Below are 22,533 nucleotides of genomic sequence, written 5' to 3'. Positions count from 1 at the left end.
GAAAGGGCGAACATGTTTGGTGTGACGGGGATTCGAACCCGCGACCCTCAGATTGAGGGGTTCATCAGACGCCTTAGTGATATTTATATCATCAGTTTTCATGAACAACGACTTTTAATGTTATGATATGAACTGGGTTAAGTAAGTGATTTGTAATTATTATTATCTACTTTACTTAAGTCATTTACAAATGATATTTTTAGGGTAAGGATTAATAAAATATTATATATTTATTGTAAACTTATTCTCTGGTGTCCACTACAAATAAACCATTCCCCTGTTTCAAGCAATTTTACTGTCGACCATAGTTAGCCGTTTACACTCAAAAGTTTGGAAATAATGTTTTGGCAATGAGATAACAAATACACATAATAAATAATCTTGCTGCATTTCCACACTTGTTAAAAACAAACAAACTTGGCAAACTTAACAACTAATGGAGTTTAAATTTGAACATGTGTATTGAATAGTTCTGGAGTATTTTCCATTCACATGATGTCAAGCGACCCAGTGTTCTGGTCTTGGAACAAATCCCCCCACAAAAAGAAAAATAAAGAAGAGAGACGTGTTTAAATGTGTGTAGTGCCTTTAAAACCACAACAGACACCCCAAAATCTACAAAACACTATGCTGCAGGGTTAATGGCCACGACCAATACCAATACAGCTTTTCCTCAAAAGGCAGACAATTTTACCACTAGGAGGGTTTCAAGGTCAGCTGAATGACGAGGCAAAACTAGTCATTCTGGAAACTTCAAAACTGTGCTTCTTTGTCCAGTACAAACACAACTTACACCGAAATTTATTTTTTTGAAATATGTTGTTTGGTGAAGAATTATATTCTCATACATCTTCACTTTAAAAAATTAAAATAAAATGCATTTTTGTTGTTTAAAAGTAATAACGTAAATTACGTTAATTAACGAATAAGTTAAATACTAGGATTTTTCATTAAGCTAAAACACCAATTTTAAATGAAGCTACCTACATAGGGACAAACTTGAGTTGTTTAGTGTACTATTACATGCTGGCTTGAAAGCTCTAGTTGTTTATCTAATTACATATACGTAAACTTTTATAAATGCGTAATTATTATGGTTTATAAAACAAATCATCTAATAAACAGCAGTATGAACTCACCTACTAAATCACTATAATTCCAATTTCCCCGTTAGCAAAGAATACCTTAAATATATCGTAATAAATTAATTTTCCACTCATATGTGACAACGTATATACCTCTATGTACTATCCTGGAACTTTGGGAACTAATAAGACCTCAAAAGTGGTTATAAAATAATAAAAGAATATGAAGGAGGAACCAACTTCTGAAAGCGTTATGGTTCTTTTATTTCGTTTGAAATCTATACAGTTGTATAATTAATGAAAATTTGCTACCGTTCAAAACGATTTCACTGTTATAATTTATATATAAAAAACTGCATTTATGAATCTCTGTTTTCATAAAACGTGTATTGAAGCTGCATGAATATATAATACAAGTTCAGACGAATGTAAATGGATCTTATAGAATTATTTCCCCACTCGAGTACGAGTGCATTTGGTTTATCTATATTAACTACACGTTACCCCAAGAGTCGGCAAGTAATGTGACTTCGTTACTGTGGCTTCTTTCTTCGCTGACCCCAGCCAGCTACGTACAGTGGTTCCAGAGATACTCAAACCATGCAGTTATAATAAAAAAATGTTTGGATGGTCACCCCGATAGATACCGTCCTACAGGAAAATGACTAAAAACTCGGTTATAAGAGAAGGTAATCACTTCTGAAGTTCTGGTAAAATTATCACGTCCGAAAATGTCGTTAATAGTGAGGGTACACAACTGATGACATTGTATTATTATTTTTATATACAAAAGCGGAAGTATATTTAGTTAGCTATACATAGTACAGGGCGATTTTTCTTTCGATCAAGCAGGTAGCTTTGCGCTGATTACAAGTTAATGTTGATACTTGGAGAACTGATTCGATCAGAAATCAAAATTAGCTGCTTCAAATTGTCAGAATAGCCTCTTTTGGTGAAAATGATACACCAGTTGATGCAAGTGGAAAGTGGTATATTTTTATATTGAATTTTAATAACTGTTATATAACCAATTAAAACACATCTTTAGTAGTTGTGTATGTTAATTGTCATAAATATTGTTGGTGTTTTGTAACGGAATTTATGACATTTCTCAAAATTCGAAAACTTCATTTACTTACTGCGAAAATATCTCAAATTCATTCATTCCTGGTAGAAAGTAACATTTAATGATTTACAGTTATCTATTCTGATTTAAGTTAGGGCATGATATGTCATTGTTATATCTTCGAGTAATGATCGTCCTTAACTAAAGCTTATAAAATTATATTTTGATGTATAACATAAATCTGTTAGTGTTACACTAATAACTTCGTTGTATCAGAGCCACGGGATACGTGGAGAAAACCTAATTATGCTGCATTCTACAAGAGCGGGCTTAATTTTTATTCAACCTATTATATAGAGAGAATAATTAAATGAAAGGAAATCAGCAGTATCAGCACAGGGAAAATAAGTTGTTTAACTATCAGGTCTGTAAATACTTAACTGTACATTGTTATATTCTACTGCTCACACATTTCTCTTATCTTACGAATAACTTAAGCCTTAAAATTATTTCTCAAAACCGGAGAAGCAAGAAGTTTCGTAAAACAAAACTAAAGGCCTAAACTTTCGTTTTTCCAAAGCAATCATTCTCTGTCAGCATATTTCATTAATTATACAGTCCTACCTTTATACAAACTTCACAAGGAAACAAGCTGGGCTCTCTGCCAGACTAAATACCAACTTCTTGGTAAACTGATCCGTTCAAGCATCCTTGGGCTTTGCTCATGACATAAATACACGATTAGTAGACATGAGTAGCCCGCGTCTTCAACCTCACTTGAGAAGTCTGGCTACGTTCCACCTATTTGTGAGCAAGCTCCTTGCTTATGTCTACCCCTCACCATTTCAACTCAACAATGGGTACAGGCAGCTCCGGCCTGACTCACTTACTTTGAGGGGTGTACGTCTAGACAAGAAATTTGCCTTCTCGCAAACAACGCCACTAACTGTGGAAATAACTCCGATCGGTCGGTCGCCTACGGGCAAAAAGAGATGTACTGTTTGATAGAGTCCAACAAGCGACGAAACACAGACTGAAAAATCTCAAGGATTATAATGCATCTGTGTAGAATTCAAAGTTTATGGGTTTTGTTACATCCAGGGTCACTTAGAAAGATCCGGATATATTTTAAGTACCTTTTTTATGGAGCATCGTGTCTATCAGTGTGGTGGTTTATATAGTATTCTAACCACTTGGACGGTTTGTATTGATTGTATACAATATTGCTTGATAATAAGTACAACCATAATCAAGACCACGCTTTTAATATAATTTTAAAGAACTGAAAGTACTAAACCGAAAACACAAGTTAAAATGTATAAGTGAATAAAAACGTCTAATTAACTTTAAGTTACATAATCTATAATCGTTTTTACATTGTTAGTTATAATAATATAGACTTACCAAAATTAACCATATACGAATTCACGTGGATCTTTGTTGATCTTCTGTACTCTCAAAAACTGGATGTTTATAACAACACTGTAAGATGGAAAATACATGCCATAGCCAAGAGTTTATTTCTGGCGGTAAGATGACCACTTGCTATGAACGTAACTTAGAATTAATTACTTGCATCGCTCGAGAATAAAACAAAGTGATTTTAAAGGGTTTTTCTTATCCATATTAGGTTACTTGAAGACTAATAAAATCATGTGCCATCTTATGTACTCTTTGCCAAGTTTAGTTCAGTATCAGTTTCCTGATTCGTATAACTTAACACGGTGGTGTCAATGAACTATCACTTCATCACCTTCGCCTCAACAGATACGCAGCAGTTAAAAGAAAATAATTACTTCACAAAAAAAATGAATGCCTCAAAAGTAGAAATTTTTCAACAAAATAATTTATCTTGTTATTTCTACTGGAAGTAAGGCCAAACACTTGTTATTGCTGACATTACGTAATAACGGAGTAAGGAGTCTTAGGCCAAAACACTCCCCAACCACTAGTAATATACCAATCGTGAGGGACGTGTCTTCATGGAAATATATATACAGAACGCTATCACTTGCTGTATAATGAATAAGTTTTTTGTTGACATTTACAAATGAAAGAATTCAGACAGCCTTTGAGGGTTTAAATTGTTGATTTTTAGCGCAAAGCTACACAAGCGGCTATCTGCGCTCTGTCCACAGTGGGGAATCGAACGTCGGATTTTAGAGCTGTAAGTCTGTAAACTTTCCTTGGCCCACAGAAATACAGGGGGTTAAGAATCTTCTGCATTTTTGTCATCTGTGAGTCTTTTTTTTTTTAAATCAAATAATTGAATACTAAGAAAGCATATTATAATTTAATTGAAAACACCTACGTAATAATTATTTTTGTGTGTTGCACTGCCATGGCGGCCCAAAGAGGAAATACTGAGTTCAGAAGATTATGTAACTCCAAGGAAGAAGAGGCATCACTTCATAGGGTTGGCAGATCTGGTCAGTAATTTACATCTTTCATAGGGTTGGCAGATCTGATAAGTATTTTACGTCTTTCATAGGGTTGGCAGATCTGGTAAGTACTTTACGTCTTTCATAGGGTTGGCAGATATGTTAAGTACTTTACGTCTTTCATAGGGTTGGCAGATCTGGTAAGTATTTTACGTCTTTCATAGGGTTGGCAGATATGTTAAGTACTTTAGGTCTTCAGTAATTTTAAAATTGAACAGTTTTATACTGGCAGAATAATGACACAAACTTTGTTACACAGAAAAAAAAAACGTTTAAAAGAAAAAAAAAATCTTTCAATAAGCCTTAATATTACCAGAAATAGCGAAGTGTAAGTATTTTCTCAGAATGAAATATGAATAAAATAAAAATATGAAACTAACTTATATCTCTTTCTACCGATGTGAACAGCGCTTTTAAATTTTATTTCTCTCTCTATATAATAAAAACATAAATTTATTTTATTTCCAATGATAAAGAAAGAACTTCAGTCTTATTAATAAACTAAAATCGTAACCCCCTCACCGCCATCATCCAAAAGAAAGAAAAGAAGAAAAAAACAGGTTATTGTATATTGTATATTTAGCATCAGTAATTCTCCGCGAAAATGCGTTTGTTGATCGAACATCAGGTAGAACAATGTACTAGATAAAGTAAGTCGCGTTATGTGAGGCTGCGGTGGGTGACAGTAAAAATATACAAAACATTGTAAATATTGTGCCTGCATAACAGTTTATAGTTTTTATATATTGTTACTGTCTCGCTCAGTACTTTTTATCACTCTTATAAATGTTCTTTGGAATTGTTGGTGACGCATGCAGTATTGGATTCTGGTATACCACACTTTAAAGTGTTTGTCTGAATTTGGGTGGTAAATCAAATATCTTTTTACGAGGAAAAAGATAAACGTTTTATATGACGGCTAGAAGTAGAAAACTCTCCAGCTCTAACACCCAGTTTTATCACAAACGATTAATAATCGGCCAGTGAATAAAAACACAAACACAAAATCAGATTTTGTTTTATATGTGTGTGTGTGTGTGTTTGTTTTTTTCTACTGTCAGAGTTCGAAATTATACTCCGAAGTGCATATCCGTAATCTGTGTTCTTGCGGATACTTTTAAACTTATCCGTCGGACATCAGCGCACCTGAATACAACAGTTACAACAGTAGCAAGTTAGTCCTGATATTAGTAGAATACAAGGTCGTTACAAAGATTAGACAAACGTAACTTGTGTAGAACACTAGTTTTGTGAAATTCCATCAGGTTTTACATCAGCTTACAAATTGCTATAGAACACCGCAATGTTATAGATACTGAGAATGCCCAATTACTGCTGAGACAGTACAGAATTACACAAGTCTAAATATTGTTAGAACACTGTCACAAAGAACGTGCTTTTATATTTATTGCCCTGTACCCCTAGACGCGCGTGAACTTGATCTTGTGAGTGAGAGGAGAGTAATAAGCATTAAACAGTTAGGTTCAGACGTTCTCACCGCTGGTAAAGAGGGTTCTTGTTTTCACTGACTAGTTCTCTTTTGTCTGCTTTCCTCGTTAGGGTAAGTCACGTGGCTAGAACACCAGAACTCCAAAACAAACTGTGAAGTGGTACCAAGCAATTCAGGAGTAAAGTGTAATGTTTTATAAACAATAGCGGTTCAACGTAATAGTAAAATACATTTATATGAAGTGTTTGTTATAAACAATAAAATTTCAACTCGAAGTTTAACACACTGCAATGTTTACAGTGTTATAAAGAAAGCAAAACAATATGAGATTTATTTAGTTAGACGAATATTCTACGTTTTAGTTAGTTTTTCCCTTAAGAGTTAAAATCACAGTCAGACGTTTAAACGACTCACAAAAGTTACAGAAATTATAACTTTTTTTTTCTTTTACGTATAATATCTTGTGAGGTAAGCACTTGACAAGAGTAATTCGAGAAATTAGAAATATTGAAAATGTACCTCACGTTATCTCCTATAACACCCATAGTTAAACACTACTTTACTGAACTCATAGGATTGGAGTCGTTGTCTTAAATCGGGTTACTGAAGACTTAATATGAGAACGTTGCAGCTAACTCGAAAATGGAGTTTAAACCACTACGTAAAATCCCTAGAATTCCTTTCGATCAGAAATACCACGATAGGGCTAGCTATCTAGTGACAGTTTATCAGGTGGCACTGGTTGAAATACCACGATAGGGCTAGCTATCTAGTGACAGTTTATCAGGTGGCACTGGTTGAAATACCACGGTTGGGCTAGCTATCTAGTGACAGTTTATCAGGTGGCACTGGTTGAAATACCACGATAGGGCTAGCTGTCTAGTGACAGTTTATCAGGTGGCACTGATTGTTTGGGTAAAGCCCCCCCACCCCCCTCCTACCCGTCTATCTAGATTTAAGACAAATTTTGGCGTCTATTGCATGAAATTAGACCACGTACTTGTCGGTCACGTTAACTATATGCTAAATTGGATACGTATTTATGGTAAGTTAGTGTTAACAGTACTTTATTAGAAAAAAAAATACTTTATGCGCTCTCAAAAATGTTATTCCCATTTATGTTTGATTTCGGATATATATATATATATATCTCCTAGAGTTTCGATGTAGAAATAACAAGCTTCAACAGCTCGACATGTTATTTGCAACTCCCAGGTCAATATGATATGTTATCCCTCAGTGTAGCATACTTGGTTGTTTGTCAGTAGTTAAGCACAATGGGTTATCTGTGCTCTGCCAACTACGGGTATCAAAATCCAGTTTCTAGCAGACATTTCGCTGTGCTACTGGGGGAGGGGGGGGGCATGTAGCATATCACATAATAATAAAAGACGCGGTGTGGTTTAGTGGCTACTGTGCCGGCTGCATATCGAAAAGTCCAAATCTAAAACCCGTGACATGTCGACATTTTCGGCTGCAAGAACATTTTAGAATTAGAAGTCTATTCTACTATTCATTTAAGAGAAGTCATGTATGCGGGTGGTGCTGCTGAGTAGTTGCCCTCCTCTTGAACCGCAGCTCTAAATTAGAGACCGCTATGCATGAACTTAGTATGAGACCTCTGGCTTAACTGTTTAACCCATTCTAAGGCGACACATAAGGATATGTAGCACGAAGCTATAAAATGGGCTATCGAACCTCGGATTTTAGCGTTGTAAGTCTGTAAACTTGCCGCTATTCAAGTTGAAAATATTAAAATAATATACATTTCACTCTTAATATAACTTGATTAACCTACACTATTTCGAAATTTAAAGGAACTTCTACATAAACTGTTGATTTTCAAAAACAGCAGACAGCATTTACAATTTGAGGAACTTTTTCTTCAGGGTGATAAATTTAATGGTTTGTTTGTTTGTAATTAAGCACAAAGCTACACAATGGGCTATCTGTGCTCTGCCCACCACGGGTATCTAAACCCGGATTCTAGCGTTGTAAGTCGGCAGAAATACCGCTGTCCCACTGGGGGTTGGCAAATTTAATGGATAGTTCTTTTGTTTTAAAGCTTGACTTGTTGTTATAGTCCAATAATTTCTTGTTCTGAAATAAAACTTTGCATTATTTAGGGTTCTGCAATATATGTTTTAAATGCTTGAATTTTTCAAGTAAAACATTTATACCTGCTGGTAAACATTGAATATCGTATAAACTGACACATAGCAATGAACATTAGGCTATCTTTTTATGGAATGAGAAATTAAATTAAAAAGGAAACGACCTTAAATATAAAAAAAACGACTTTTTGTATTTTATTTGGAAATATAAAATTCAAAGATAGCAAAGTCCTGAAAGGTCCTCCACTGAGATTTACAGCCATGCAAGACTGTTCACTTATAAAACACTAGTAGATGAAATAATGAAAGGTTTTCAGAACGTTGATACGATTTTAGAGCCTCGCCACGTCTGTTCATGCTCTATGTGATGACCATACATCTTGACAGGAACCTTGCAGCGTAGTTTCTTTTGTAAAAGGCTGTCTAATCAAAAGCACACCATATCTCGTTGCACAATTTCCATATTCCAAATAGTGTACTAGGACGACCGTTTCCCAATGCTCATTTCAACAGTACAATCGCACAGACATTCATAGGTATGTCTTCGTATGGACTAGCATGAATACCTGTTTCACTCTCCAGCTGTGACAGTTGAGCAGATATATTGTGGAAGCAACTTGTGTACACGTGACTTGTGTCGCTTTTACAGACAGAGACTTTTTTCATTGTGTTGCACACAATTACTTTTGCATTCGTAGGTTACGAGACGTTGCACTTTGTTACTACGGTTGGGGTACTATTTGTTGAAGGTCTCTTTCTGGATAGTCCTGGTGCACCAGGTTGATCCGTATTATTTTATTTGCTAATGCTGTTAAGTATAATGGATGCTCCCATTTTAAAAATTATGAGCATTTTGTGACGGAAAGGACTGTTACATACCTTTCCAAAAGCGATAAAATGTATGTGGTAGCACACTACCAACGAAATGTCAAACAATGTCAATATATATATTTTCGATAATGCAGTTTCACTGCGACTTTTTATCGGCTGTGGCTCTCACGTGACTCGCTGACTTTTATATTCAAAATCGTTTTAATACACCGCACTCATCCTTCTGTGTTTTGTTTTTCCTAATCATGACCTTTGACCAGCATTTTACATTTTAAACAATCTCTAGTGTAGCCGGGACCGGGCGTGACCCACCAGTAAGTCTGTCCAGACTGCGAATACGAGATTTCATGGTTCTTGTTTTGTTGTCGTAAAAACGCTACCTAGCTCAATGATATATATTTTTATATTTATTTGCAACGAAGTACGAGAGATACACCTTGGCAAGTAAGTGAAAGTTCTGTTTAAACGTTGTTTCTTTGTAAAGTGACGTCTACAAATAATTAGGTTTCTGAAACCAAGGAAAAACCTGTATAAATTGTAGTGAAAGAAATAAAACACTTTCGCTATCATTAAGTTGACTTAACTTCTTTTTACCAGATAATTCGAAAGACCATCCGAACAATAGAAACCGTTACAACAATCGATAACACTTCAGATTACTCTTTGTCTCTCATCATCTAGATTTGCTAAAATGTTTTGGTTTTAAATGAGAAGCCTTTGAAATTATATTTTTACGCATCTGTTTGTTTGTTTGTTTGAATTTCGCGCAAAGCTACACGAGGGCTATCTGCGCTAGCCGTCCCTAAGTTAGCAGTGTAAGACTAGAGAGAAGGCAGCTAGTCGTCACCGCCCACCGCCAACTCTTGGGCTACTCTTTTACCAATGAATAGTGTGATTGACTGTCACATTATAACGCCCCCACGGCTGAAAGGGCGAGCATGTTTAGTGTGATGGGGATTCGAACCCGCGACCCGCAGATTGCGAGTCGAGCACCCTAACCACCTGGCCATGCCGGGCCATTTTTTACGCATCTCTACTTACAAATCGGTAATGAACACAAGGCATGTGATCTAGAATGCATAAAATGCTCACGTCAAGATTAGCCACATTAAAACTGTTAGTTAAAGTAACGCCCAAGACTAGAAGAAAAGCTTCATAAGAGTTTTTTTTTTGTTCCCGAAAGAAAAAACAAGAAATGTGTACAGCCTAAACGGGATTTTCATCACAAACATTAGGCCTATTATTTCCCAATTCTTCGTCTGCTTTTAAAAATATTATTTTGGAAAATCTTCATTACTCTTAGAAATATAAATAAAACCTTTGAAGGAAGAGGTTGGTGTTTTTCATGATTAATATTGGAAAAGCCATCATTATGAGTTGATGTCTTCATTTGTCAACAAACATATCAAGAATCATAATTTACTGTAAACATACATTGAGGTACATTCAAAATGTTTATATTAGTTCTGCGACACCACATCCGGTAAAAAAAAAATATCAGTGATTTTTAGTTTTCAGATCCTAATAAACATACGAACATTACAACTTCTTCTAACAGTATTCAGCTCATTTTGTCATCCATGTGCACAAGGCTGTTCTAGTTAATGACGTGGCAGTTCCTTCTAGTAGTACTAAGACAGTTCATTATAAGCTGCCGTCCAGCTTCACAGAGGTTTTTGAGTGAGTGAAGTGGCAGTTCGTTCTAGTAGTACTAAGACAGTTCATTATAAGCTGTCATCCAGCCTAACAGAGTTTTTGAGTGAGTGAAGTGGCAGTTCCTTCTAGTAGTACTAAGACAGTTCATTGTAAGCTGCCGTCCAGCTTCAGAGAGGTTTTTGAGTGAGTGAAGTGGCAGTTCCTTCTAGTAGTACTAACTAAGACAGTTCATTATAAGCTGTCGTCCAGCCTAACAGAGTTTTTGAGTGAGTGAAGTGGCAGTTCCTTCTAGTAGTACTAAGACAGTTCATTGTAAGCTGCCGTCCAGCTTCAGAGAGGTTTTTGAGTGAGTGAAGTGGCAGTTCCTTCTAGTAGTACTAACTAAGACAGTTCATTATAAGCTGTCGTCCAGCCTAACAGAGTTTTTTGAGTGAGTGAAGTGGCAGTTCTTTCTTACAGTTCATTCTGAGCTTCAATGAGTTTTTTTGAGTGAGTTAAGTTACAATTCCTCCTGGTAGTATTAAGTCAGTTTTGTAGCGCATTTCTATGTGCCATTTTTCACGTCATTGGTGTGTCTTTTTTTTCTCGTAATTTCGTTTTCGTGTTCTAACAAATAGTCAAACATTTACTTTGTGTAACACCTACAGCTTTATATGACAGCACTGACAATACAATTAGTTCTTTAAAGTTTTAATGAGTGGTGAAATGGTTCCCAGTTCACTTGATGAAGGAAATATATTTCTCGAAAACATTAGAATTAACCAGTAGCTTTTTGCTGCCTTCTAAAAGGTCACCGGTAAGTTTATGAACATACCACTTTAAGATCCGGGGTTAAATTCGTTTCGATTGACAGAGTGCAGATTAACGTATATTGATACTCACGTAAACTTTGTATTATTTTGTTAACATCCCATCAGTATTTCATCATTTGATTTTTTTCTTCTGACTCTCAAGTTACATTTAGTCGAGCAATATTTCCGAAGCTAGTTGGCCATTCAGAAGAGTTGGCCATTAAATTACACTTTAAAACTTACAGTCAATCAAAGGTGAGTTGTTTTTCAAATTCTCTCATGCAGTGTTTAATATAGTAATGGCGAACTATACCTTACATTATAATAACTTAAGCCTAGTAATAGCAAGTGGAACTTCAAATGCATTACACCATTTTAAGTCTGGTAACATTGAGATGTAGTGTGTATGTCTTTATAGTAGCTTAAACGTAGTAAGAATGTGTATTATTAATATATATGACATTTTACCGGTTTAACTATAGTAAAATAGAATTATCATTTAAGCGTTAGTGAAACATTTTAAATATAATAAAGCTTACCTAAACCTTAAATTTCATTATATCAGTTTGTGTTTAGCAAGGGGGAATGTTACTTTCAGTTTTATTATAATACTTTAACTTTAGAAGATAAACAATGACTATATCAGATCAAATCTAGTAAAGATGAATTTCTTTATATAAATTGAACTGTAGCAAGGATGACGTGAATCTTTAGTAGCATTCTAACATCGAGCTGTACCATAAATGTCATTACCTTTTACTGTTCTTTTGAATTGGGGCATAATTTGTTATCTTACCCCAATGTAATTAGGAAAGACAGCTCTTTTCATTGGACCTCTGCATACAGGTGTCACGGGCTGAAATAATGTGAACAAAGATGCATGTTATAGGAATATTGAAATGAATATAAAGTGCATGTTTTTAGTCAGTTGGATACCACACTGTCTGAAAAGGCAAGTATATAATCTCAGCAGGAGATATGTTATTTGGATTACTCCGACAGACACTCCACATATAATAGAAAGAAACACTGCCCAGTGTAAATATATCTGTACCAACCATCATATTTCTCATATCTTATTTCATTTAGTTGTGAAGCAATGTTAGTCAGTAGGGTGCATCAATTAACTGGGTTTCCTATACTGATGCAATTAAATGAAATAGGCTCATAACCACAGTACTCCTCACGATATAATGTTACTGTATACTGGACTTGTCCTGCCTGTGCATATCTGTGTGGACTTGTCTTCCACACCTTAGAGTCCAGGCTTACCAACATTTTCATTTGATTTGGGGTTTCCAAAGCTATGGATTAACACTCTCAGTTTGAGCTTAAAGAGCAAAGAATTGGAACTTTTTGCAGCGTACAGGTGCTTTCCCATATCTAAGATATAGCTTATTCTAATATTTTACAAGTTCTACAGCCTCAGACCAGTCCTCAATTTTCTTCATTCCAGGTACAGTTTCTTTACCCATGCTTCAGATATGTAGATTATTATTATTATCCAGAAAAGCAGAAACTATACACTTCAAGTTACCTAATGTGACACACTTTTAATCTTTACCAAATCCTGAGTAATGAGACCAAACATAAGCTAAAATTTTGATCAGACTGTTAAGCTGACAGGCTTACACAATTATAAGGGCATGGAAATACAAGGTGCATTTTGGTGAAATGTAAAATGTATAAACAAAACATAGGGCACATTGAAAAAGAAAAAACAACGAAATGAAATGACTTGAGAAAGAAATAGCAAGACTCAAAGCTAAAGAGTAAAAGTGAATTGACAAGATAGCAAGACTAGATAGTTTGACTCACATGACAGAGAATACACAATATAAGTACTTTATTATATTAATTGATTGGATGGAAAACACACTAGAACTCAATTTCAGCTTCACAAAGGTACAACCAGAAAAACTGCATGTTAATTCCAAGACCAATCAGAATGAAAGGACAAAGCCTGATTGTACTACAAGGTTTAATATGTTACATTAAGATTATTTGGAAATGCAAATCAGCAAGTGACATGACAGTCACAGCTGTTATAAAGTAACAGTGGAATGGAATGTATCAAACTATATTTTGACATTACCTGGCATTTTGTAGGTAGTTAGATGCCACTGCAAACTGATCAGTTTTGTAAAGGTATGTAACATTTATTTCACAGAATATTCACATACTCAAATAATAAAGATCAGGTATTTAGAATTTCAGAGATTGAGATATCCCTTATACTTAATGGCATTGGAGAACGAAGAATGTGGATCAACTTGGGTCACCAGGACCATCCAGAAAGAAAACATCAATAAGTCATACCCATGGTAGGCAAAGTGCATTATCTTGTAAAAGGTTAGAATGAATGATTACAAAAACCATCTACGTGCCTTAGGCAACAAACAGTACACAATATAATCAAAAGGACCTTCTTCTAAAAACGAAGCTATCAGGGTATGGATTCACATAGATAAGGCTTCCAGTCATAGCTCCAATTTTCTGTCGTGCACCTCAACGAGATGGAGAATGAAATATGCATGTATTCATGCTCCTTCATAAGAGGACATACCAATCAAATCACAGACAGAGCACTTATATATTTTTGTGTGATTGAACTGTTGAAGTGGGCTGGGAAATCACCGTCCTTGTACACTACATCGATTACAAAAGCATGTACGGAGGAGCGATGTGCTTTGGTAACAATAGCCTTATGACAGATTCGTATGCAATGAACAAAATGCTTCAGTGACATTGTCAAGATGCATGGTCATCATGTAAATCATGACCAGACAATGATGAAATGGACTGTAATGACGTGGTGGGGCTTCAAAATTGTTTTAATATTTATTATGTACTCAACCTTTTTTTAAAAAGGGGAGAGTTCACATAACTAGCACAGATGACACGAGTTAGAACTATGTTTAATTGTCCTTTATAATAAAATCTATAACCAGGAGTGAGACCTTTGGAGCTGTTTATTAGATATAAGTGTTCCAATGACCCGTGTAAGGACTTATAGATGATGATATCTGTATGAAATCGAAAAATATTGTATACCTGTCTAAGTGCATAATATATGTAAAATAGTATGAGAAGCATGGGAATGCTTTTAAACTTCATTTAAGTTATGCAAAAATTAAATTAGGGGTAGGGAAGTACGGTCGATGTCACCATATGCATAAGGAAGAGGTGGGTGCAGATAGTACTATGCATTGCAAAGGGAAAGGTATTTGGGAAATAGATCCGTCATCATTCAGAGCCCCATCGCAGACATCAGTGTTTATGTGTTAAGGTTTTGCGTAGGAATTTCTTCATTTGTTTATAGGCACTTTATAACCAATACCATTATCCTATTGAGTTTTAATACTTGCTCCCAATACCCAGGTCTTGAAAGATCTGGTGTATTTTACTAAACAAGTCGATTGGTTTGTCATTTTTGATCAGACCATTGGACACAAAGAGTATTTTGCACTAGAAGTGGCCCAGCATAGTCAGGTGGTTAGGGCGCTCGGTTCCCAATCTACGGGTCGCGGGTTCGAATCCCCGTCACACCATACATGCTCGCCCTTTCAGCCGTAGGGGTGTTATAATGTGACGGTCAATCCCAGTATTCGTTGGTAGACCAAAAGTTGGCGGTGGGTGGTGATGACTAGCTGCCTTCCCTCTAGTCTTACACTGCTAAATTACGGACAGCTAGCGCAGATAGCCCTCGTGTAGCTTTGCGCGAAATTCAAAACAAACAAATTCAAAACAAGCACTAAAAGTGTTGGGGAGTATTACGTGTTGGGGAATAGGTTTAACCAACTTAGGTTTAACCTCGCATTCATTGAGACGCCCAACACGACCCTCAGATTCATTCAGAACTCCACGCAGCTAACGTTTTACATGAGTAGTCTAGGCAGGTCACTTAGCTATTTCAATTAATTTAAATACGCAACACTGCCTTTTATAAACTTTGTGGATTCAACTTCAAAATACCACAACCAAAAAAAAAAAAAAAAAAAAAAAAAAAAAGAGAAGAGATGTTATGTACCCGAAACACGAGTTTTCCCCTAGTAGTAATTATAGGTTAGCTGTATTGTAAATGTTATTACATCAGTTAAGTGTAATAACGATGAGTGCTTAATTTTTACCATACTGCATTTGTTTTAGTAAGGGTTACATGTAGATTAAATGTCGTTTTAACAATTTAAGTGAAATAAAGCTGAGTTTTATCATGTTATAACGACTTAGGTCTAGTAAGAGTGAGCTGTAAGTTAAATGTCATTAACCGGTCTACATGAAATAAGGTTGAGGTGTACTAGTTTCAGTTGAACAAAAGCGTACTGTACTATAGGTTTTTAGCTACACTTGTTTAAGTCTAGTAAGGCTTAGCTGCACCTTAAATGTTATTATACGTGGATGAACATCACAACAATATATATATATGTATAAATAATGTTTTCTTAAGTGATTTCCGAAACTTAAGGTTTCACAAACAAGGACGCTCCATAGTTTGCCCAATAAAATATTTCAATACAGTGATTATTTTACATTCTTGTTATCTATTTTCAATAATCTTTGATTTTGTTATTATGTATATGTATATCCACAGAGGCCTAGTGGTCCGAGATGTTTTACGTATGAACCAAGGCAGAGACATGCGTTTACATGAACCAAGATAGAGACATTCTGTTGTGTGAACGAACGTAGAAACATGTAGTCACGTGAACTAAGGTAGAGATATGCTGTCATGTCAACCAAGGTAGAGACGTACTGCCTTTTGAACCAAAGTAGAGACATGCTATCTGTATGAACCAAGTTGGAGACATGCTTTCGTGTATGAACCAAGTTAGAGATATGCTTTCGTGTATGAACCAAGGTAAAGACACGATGTCTGTATGAACCAAGTTAAAGACACGATGTCTGTATGAACAAAGCAGAGGCACGATGTCTGTATGAACCAAAGTAAAGACATGATGTCTGTATGAACAAGGTAGAGACACGATGTCTATATGAACAAAGCAGAGACACGATGTCTGTATGAACCAAGGTAAAGACACGATGTCTGTATGAACCAAGATAAAAACACGATGTCTTTATGAACCAAGGTAAAGACACGATGTCTGTATGAACAAAGCAGAGACACGATGTCTGTTGGAACCAAGTTAAAGACACGATGTCTATATGAACAAAGATAGAGACACGATGTCTGTATGAATCAAGGTAAAGACACGATGTCTATATGAACAAAGCAGAGACACGATGTCTGTAGGAACCAAGTTAAAGACACGATGTCTGTAGGAACCAAGGTAAAGACACGATGTCTATATGAACAAAGCAGAGACACGATGTCTGTAGGAACCAAGTTAGAGACACGATGTTCGTAGGAACCAAGCAGAGACACGATGTCTGTATGAACCAAAGTAGAGACACGATGTCTGTAGGAGACATCGTGTCTTTACCTTGGTTATATGAACAAAGCAGAGACACGATGTCTGTAGGAACCAAGTTAGAGACACGATGTTCGTAGGAACCAAGCAGAGACACGATGTCTGTATGAACAAGTAGATACACAATGTTTGTATGAACAAGGTAGAGACACGATGTCTGTAGGAACCAAGTTAGAGACATGATGTCTGTATGAACAAAGATGGAGGCATGTTGTCTGTATGTTCTTTTTCCTATAGATGTTAAAATCAACACAAAAGTTATGTTATCTTTAGAAACGTGTGTATATATATATTCAGTGTGATTATAAAATGACATATTTGAAATTATTATAACTTGAAAATTATACAAGAAGCACATTAACCTGCTCGTATTTTAATTTTAATTAAATATTGTTCCATTGATGCAATGATTAGTTCGACACTTAGTTATTCATGGTTGGAACAGTGAACTAGATTGATAGTAAACTGTATTTTTTAAACTTAAGTACAACATCTTTTGCAGTTTCTCATATTCTCTCTCGTTAGCTGTGAATTTGTATTTGTATCATTTCTTCTTTTATTTATTATTTTGTAGCATCTTTTTACATGTTTTATTTCATGTAAGCGTTACACGGTTACTACGTTATTGGGTTACTAGAAAAAACGTTTTAGTGGTTTATAAGTTTACAAATTTGATATGGTGATATGAGCTTCTACTGATATCCTTATTGTATTTTATTTGCTCACGTAACACAACAGCAAAAAGTAATTAAGAACACTCAGCTATTGTTAACTAGAACTGAGAGATAATTTCAGATATAAATTAATAAAACACCACATTTTCAGTTGTGTGCTAACTTCAATAACTGACATTCTTTGTAAAGCGTGATATCTATGTATTTGTAGATATTTTAATAATTATGAATATGTAACGATTTCACTGTAATTAACACTTTGTAATTAACTCTTTGTATTAGTTTCACCAAAAGCCAAAAAATCAAACCTGAGGCTCGTAAAAATAAATCCTGTATTCTTTGGATAAACTTATGACTTTGATAATAATATAAAAAATATATTCGGCTGTACGTTTACTACGTTATATGTTAGAGTGTTTTTTTATATCATTTTCCTTTCTTTCAAAAGAAAATACTGTCCAGAAAAACGATCTCATGAAGATTTATATAATGAGATAATTTCGAAATATTTACATACTTAAAATGCTACAAAGTTATGGGATAGCTCACTATGAAGGAAGAGTTTAAAGTTATGCATTTTAATGTAAGTATAGCAGTGTAATTTCTCCCGAATTTCATTTCCTTAAGAATTTCTAGAACTTTGAGTGAAATCTTTGTCTTTCAGTTTTAGCAAGAAATGAGTGTTTGCGTAATTAGGCATTCTGGAAATATAGCAATGACGACTTTGTGAACCAAACGGAATCTTCGAGATTTATAACAGTTTGTTATTTTCCAGATCATTTGTCTTGAGTCTGTTACGATATTATACAACATGTCCATATACGGAGGTTGCTAGCTTTGTAAATCACCCGAGGGAAGCTTTTCCTACATGATTGTTCTGTGACGTAGCTTAATCACCGTAAAAAATGGACTACACAGCGGGACACCAAACATGGAAACACACAGTCACTCCGCTTAAAACTTTACATTGAAATAAGAATGAAGGATCACGTGATCGTATTATAGATTTGATACGGGCTAAGATTTAAACTGGTTGTTAACTACACAGGTTCCGACGTTTCTTGTTAATCTTTAGGATACATATAACATGCGTATAAAAGGCAGTTGATTACATCTAGAGAACGTGCAAGTTATTAGTTTTCTTGTATTTGGTTCGACTTTTTATTTGCTTTCTGAAACATACTGCTTTTATATAAATGTGAGAAACGTTTCGTATATTTTACGCGCACACATTGTATAGTTTATATGATGATAATGTAGATGTTTTTTCTCAAAATTGTGTATCTGATATATTTATTTGCTTACCGTTTTACTGTTTAATTCATAAGGGTTATATCTTATAAAACACACTGTATATCGTTTATTCCATTTTTACTATTATTATTTACGTTTACACTACAGATATTATTGGAATCTCTAGATTGATAGAATTTGAATGTTAAGCCTAATGTTTGTGTTAAAGCTCACGTGAGGCTATGGATATTATTATTAAATATTCCTTCTAATTAATCCATTGCGGACTTCACATATTGTATTGTGCTTATCTGTTCCATTGCTTCGCTAATTTCCGTAGTTTGACATTGTAAATAATTTGGTTTTTCTCTCAAAGATAACGTCACAAAAGTTTAATCAACGCGATTATTTTTAATACTGCTTGTAGTCTAACACCCTCTAGGGAATATTATATCATCTAAGGTGTGTGTATATATAACTTCCCCGAAGGCCGCCTTGAGGGGTTACCTGTTTTAACTACTCGCACCACTATACAGTAGTGTGTTGTCTATCAGTTATTCAGTAGGCACTAAAATGAGGTCATATACGGGACGCTTAACTTTGCAATTTGTACTGTCGTGACGTAAGTAAAACGTGCACATGCCTACGAGAAAAGCTATGCACTCTGTAGGCTACAACACAGTAACATATAAAATTGAAAAGCAAGAAATAAAAATATTTGTTACTCTTAATTTTCGTTTTACTTACTCTTGAAACAGAAAACTTTTGGGGATCCTGCGGAAGTACATCTAGCTATAGAGTAAACAGAAAACTTTCGGGGATCCTGCGGAAGTACATCTAGCTATAGAGTAAACAGAAAACTTTCGGGGATCCTGCGGAAGTACATCTAGCTATAGAGTAAACAGAAAATGCCCAAAACACCCTACATAATATCTTTAACAGCATCTTAAAGTAAAAGTTGGTCTCACGACTTTTCTGGCCAATTTTGGAATGCTAGTTTCGAAACTCTATATTACCAAGTCAACCAATTAGTAATTTGGGAGTGAAACTGCTTACATTAAAAATGGACGTCAAAACATTATTTTTGTATCTCTCACGTAACGTTTGTTGGCAATTTAACCATGCATAGTGTCAAACTGAAGCTACAAAATTAAGTAGGGGTGAACTCTTCTGCGTTCCGCTCACGTGAACACATATAAATAGCAAGATGTACTTATAAAGCATCATAGATATGACTAAATGTTTCTTTCCTTTCTACTTCTGTAGTAAACTTTTACACTAAAGTTATTGCTAGCTTAGATGTTAATTGATAGGTTGTAATCTGCAACACTAATCCTTTTAGTTCTCTATTCGGTATGTAAGAGACAACTAGAGCAGTAAGTGCAGATAATGTAAACATGTCCCATGTGAGACGAATCAATGTTATTGTGACTGTGTGTGTATATATATCTGATGCACACTATCCTAGCAGCCACAATCTGTTAGACTACACGAATCAATATATGTGACATTATATTTTAAGGTTTTGATTCGACCCACATGGAAATTTAACAGGTCTATTTACATTATGTGTATTTAGCGTTATACTTTGTAGACAATAAATGATAATAGAACCCGAAGTTAGGGATGTTATGCAAGCACACTACCAGTGTATAGTGTGGAGACAGGCACACATTCCAAGACCTGTTTTTGCTAACCTCTAAAGATATGGGATGAAAGTTTATTGATTGGAAAACTTGTTCCAATTCTGGTGTCTCTAGATCCTATTCCAGAAGCGTGTCTGGAAATGATTAGATGCCAGTGTAACACAGGATGTAGAAACATCTGCAAATGTCGTAAAACAGAACTACTGTGTACAGGACTGTGTGATTGCACCAGGTTTAGTGAAGAAAGACGCTGTAAGAACACTGCTGAAAATGAACAGTGATCAATCATTCTTAAGACTATGTTCATGTAATTCACATTCCGAGTAGATATCCGGACAGTCTTTAATTACGTGTTTCACTGTGTATAGTGTAACTACCATCCAAGTGAATATATACAACGTTATATTAAACACGATGTTTAACAAAATTCATTTACTATATTTGAAATACATGTGTGTTACTAAATGTTATAAGTTCCTTCTTCTCTCCTACACACATTAGATTGAGATCTAATAACGCAACTGTGGAAACTTATTGCATATAATATTCGTCTCACATTTCTAATTTATCTTGATATTGCTAATACTGAAGTCTCTTTACGTATAAAATGTATAGCTGGAACAGAAATGGGTGTACATAGTATAAAGTAAGGCATTACGCACGTGATTTTCTCTCGTTTATAACATACGTGCCTATATCCAAATAACAAACAGTATATCAACATTTATTATTGGCATTAAAATAACTGTTTGGCGGCCATTTTTAATTTATGCATTCTCACCCCTTAAACGTCATTTTCACGATTTGTTTGTTTGTTTTGAATTTCATGCAAAGCTATATGAGAGCTATCTGCGCTAGCTGTCCCAAATTTTCCAGTGTAAGACTAGAGGGAAAGCAGCTAATCATCACCTATAGAAAGTGTAGGAATATCTTAATTAGAAGCATGTTGAAAGTGAAACTTATAGATACAGTGTTTTTCATAAATTAGGTATGGTAGTAGTAGTAATAAAGTTGGTATTTCAGTATTCTTGTATTTAAACTACATACATGGTCATTAAGTGTAAGAATATAAAAGACGCAACGAAATAAGACTTCTTGAGTAAGTCCACGTTTATATATTAACCTTTTACGTTGTTTGGAATATGAATAAACGTAACAATGAGCAGTGTAAGTAATTAGTTGTTACTTTACTTTAAAAAGATTGGAACAAATAGCTAATTAACTGGTGTTTCTATACTGACTGTTTAACTTGTAATATTTATATATTATCACAAATGTAAGGGTCAATATATATTTATAAGTCTTAGTTTTGTAATATATTAATTAGTTCCACATAGTTTTTTTTATTTTTAGAGTTAACTGGTAAGCTATGTTAGAATTAAAATTTATTAGACTTTCTGATTTATAGATGAAGCTCAAACACCCAATCTTTAGTGTTTGCACATGGACTTTGTAGAAGAAAGAAGAAATCATAGAAGGTATTTTGGTTGGGACGTCCAGACAGTCAGACACTAGAGAATCTTTCTTGGTCAGCTCTGTCACTTTAGGCTCCCCAGTGGCATAGCGGCATGTCTGCGGACTTACAACGCTAGAAAGCTAGAAACCGGGTTTCGATACCCGTGGTGGGCAGAGCACAGATAGCCCATTGTGTAGCTTTGTGCTTAATTACAAACAAACTGTCACTTTAGAAAAGAAATAGACTAACGATTATATAGATTTAGAACCACGGATGCTGATATTGTCTCAATGGTGAACCAGAATCAGAGAAACATGAGGAAGTGTAATTTGCTAGGAAAGTTGTTAACTTTTTAAAAACTGGTAAATGTCTTCGGACTTTTTTTTTCTAGTAACAGTCTTTGTTAACCTTGTCCAGGAATTTTTGAGCGTTTGATCTACTACTGTGAGTTATGTATCAAGCCAATGGCAATGACGGTTCATGGCATTGACTTTTTTCTTTGTTGTTATCAGACTCAATATTTGAGTGGTTGGTTTCTATGACTATTGGAATTTGATTTTCAGACTTAGAAGTTCCAGTTGAAGGTTTCTATATCATATTTTGCAGCTGAGGTTTGATCTGTAGTAAGAATTTGGATGTAATTGATCTGTATTTTGGATTT

The 22,533-nt window shown here is 35.0% G+C and overlaps 1 protein-coding gene across 2 annotated transcripts in view; it reads right to left on the bottom strand.

Moving 5' to 3' along the window:
* Nucleotides 1-22,533, bottom strand: part of LOC106471111 — a 221,365-nt gene that overhangs the window by 83,783 nt on the left and 115,049 nt on the right. Inside the window, exon 1 of one of the 2 annotated variants that reach the window (XM_013931703.2) lies at nucleotides 2,776-3,011. The exons of the other annotated variant lie outside the window; for it this stretch is intronic. The gene's annotated coding sequence lies outside the window, so the exon portion shown is untranslated. Of the gene's footprint in view, nucleotides 1-2,775; nucleotides 3,012-22,533 lie in introns of those variants that run through there. 2 annotated transcript variants of the gene reach the window in all.

Source organism: Limulus polyphemus, unplaced genomic scaffold (genome assembly GCF_000517525.1).
Source record: "Limulus polyphemus unplaced genomic scaffold, Limulus_polyphemus-2.1.2 Scaffold110, whole genome shotgun sequence".
Lineage (NCBI taxonomy): Eukaryota > Metazoa > Arthropoda > Merostomata > Xiphosura > Limulidae > Limulus > Limulus polyphemus.
The sequence above is the reverse complement of the archived record's forward strand: the minus strand, read 5'-3'. Positions and strand labels throughout refer to the sequence as shown.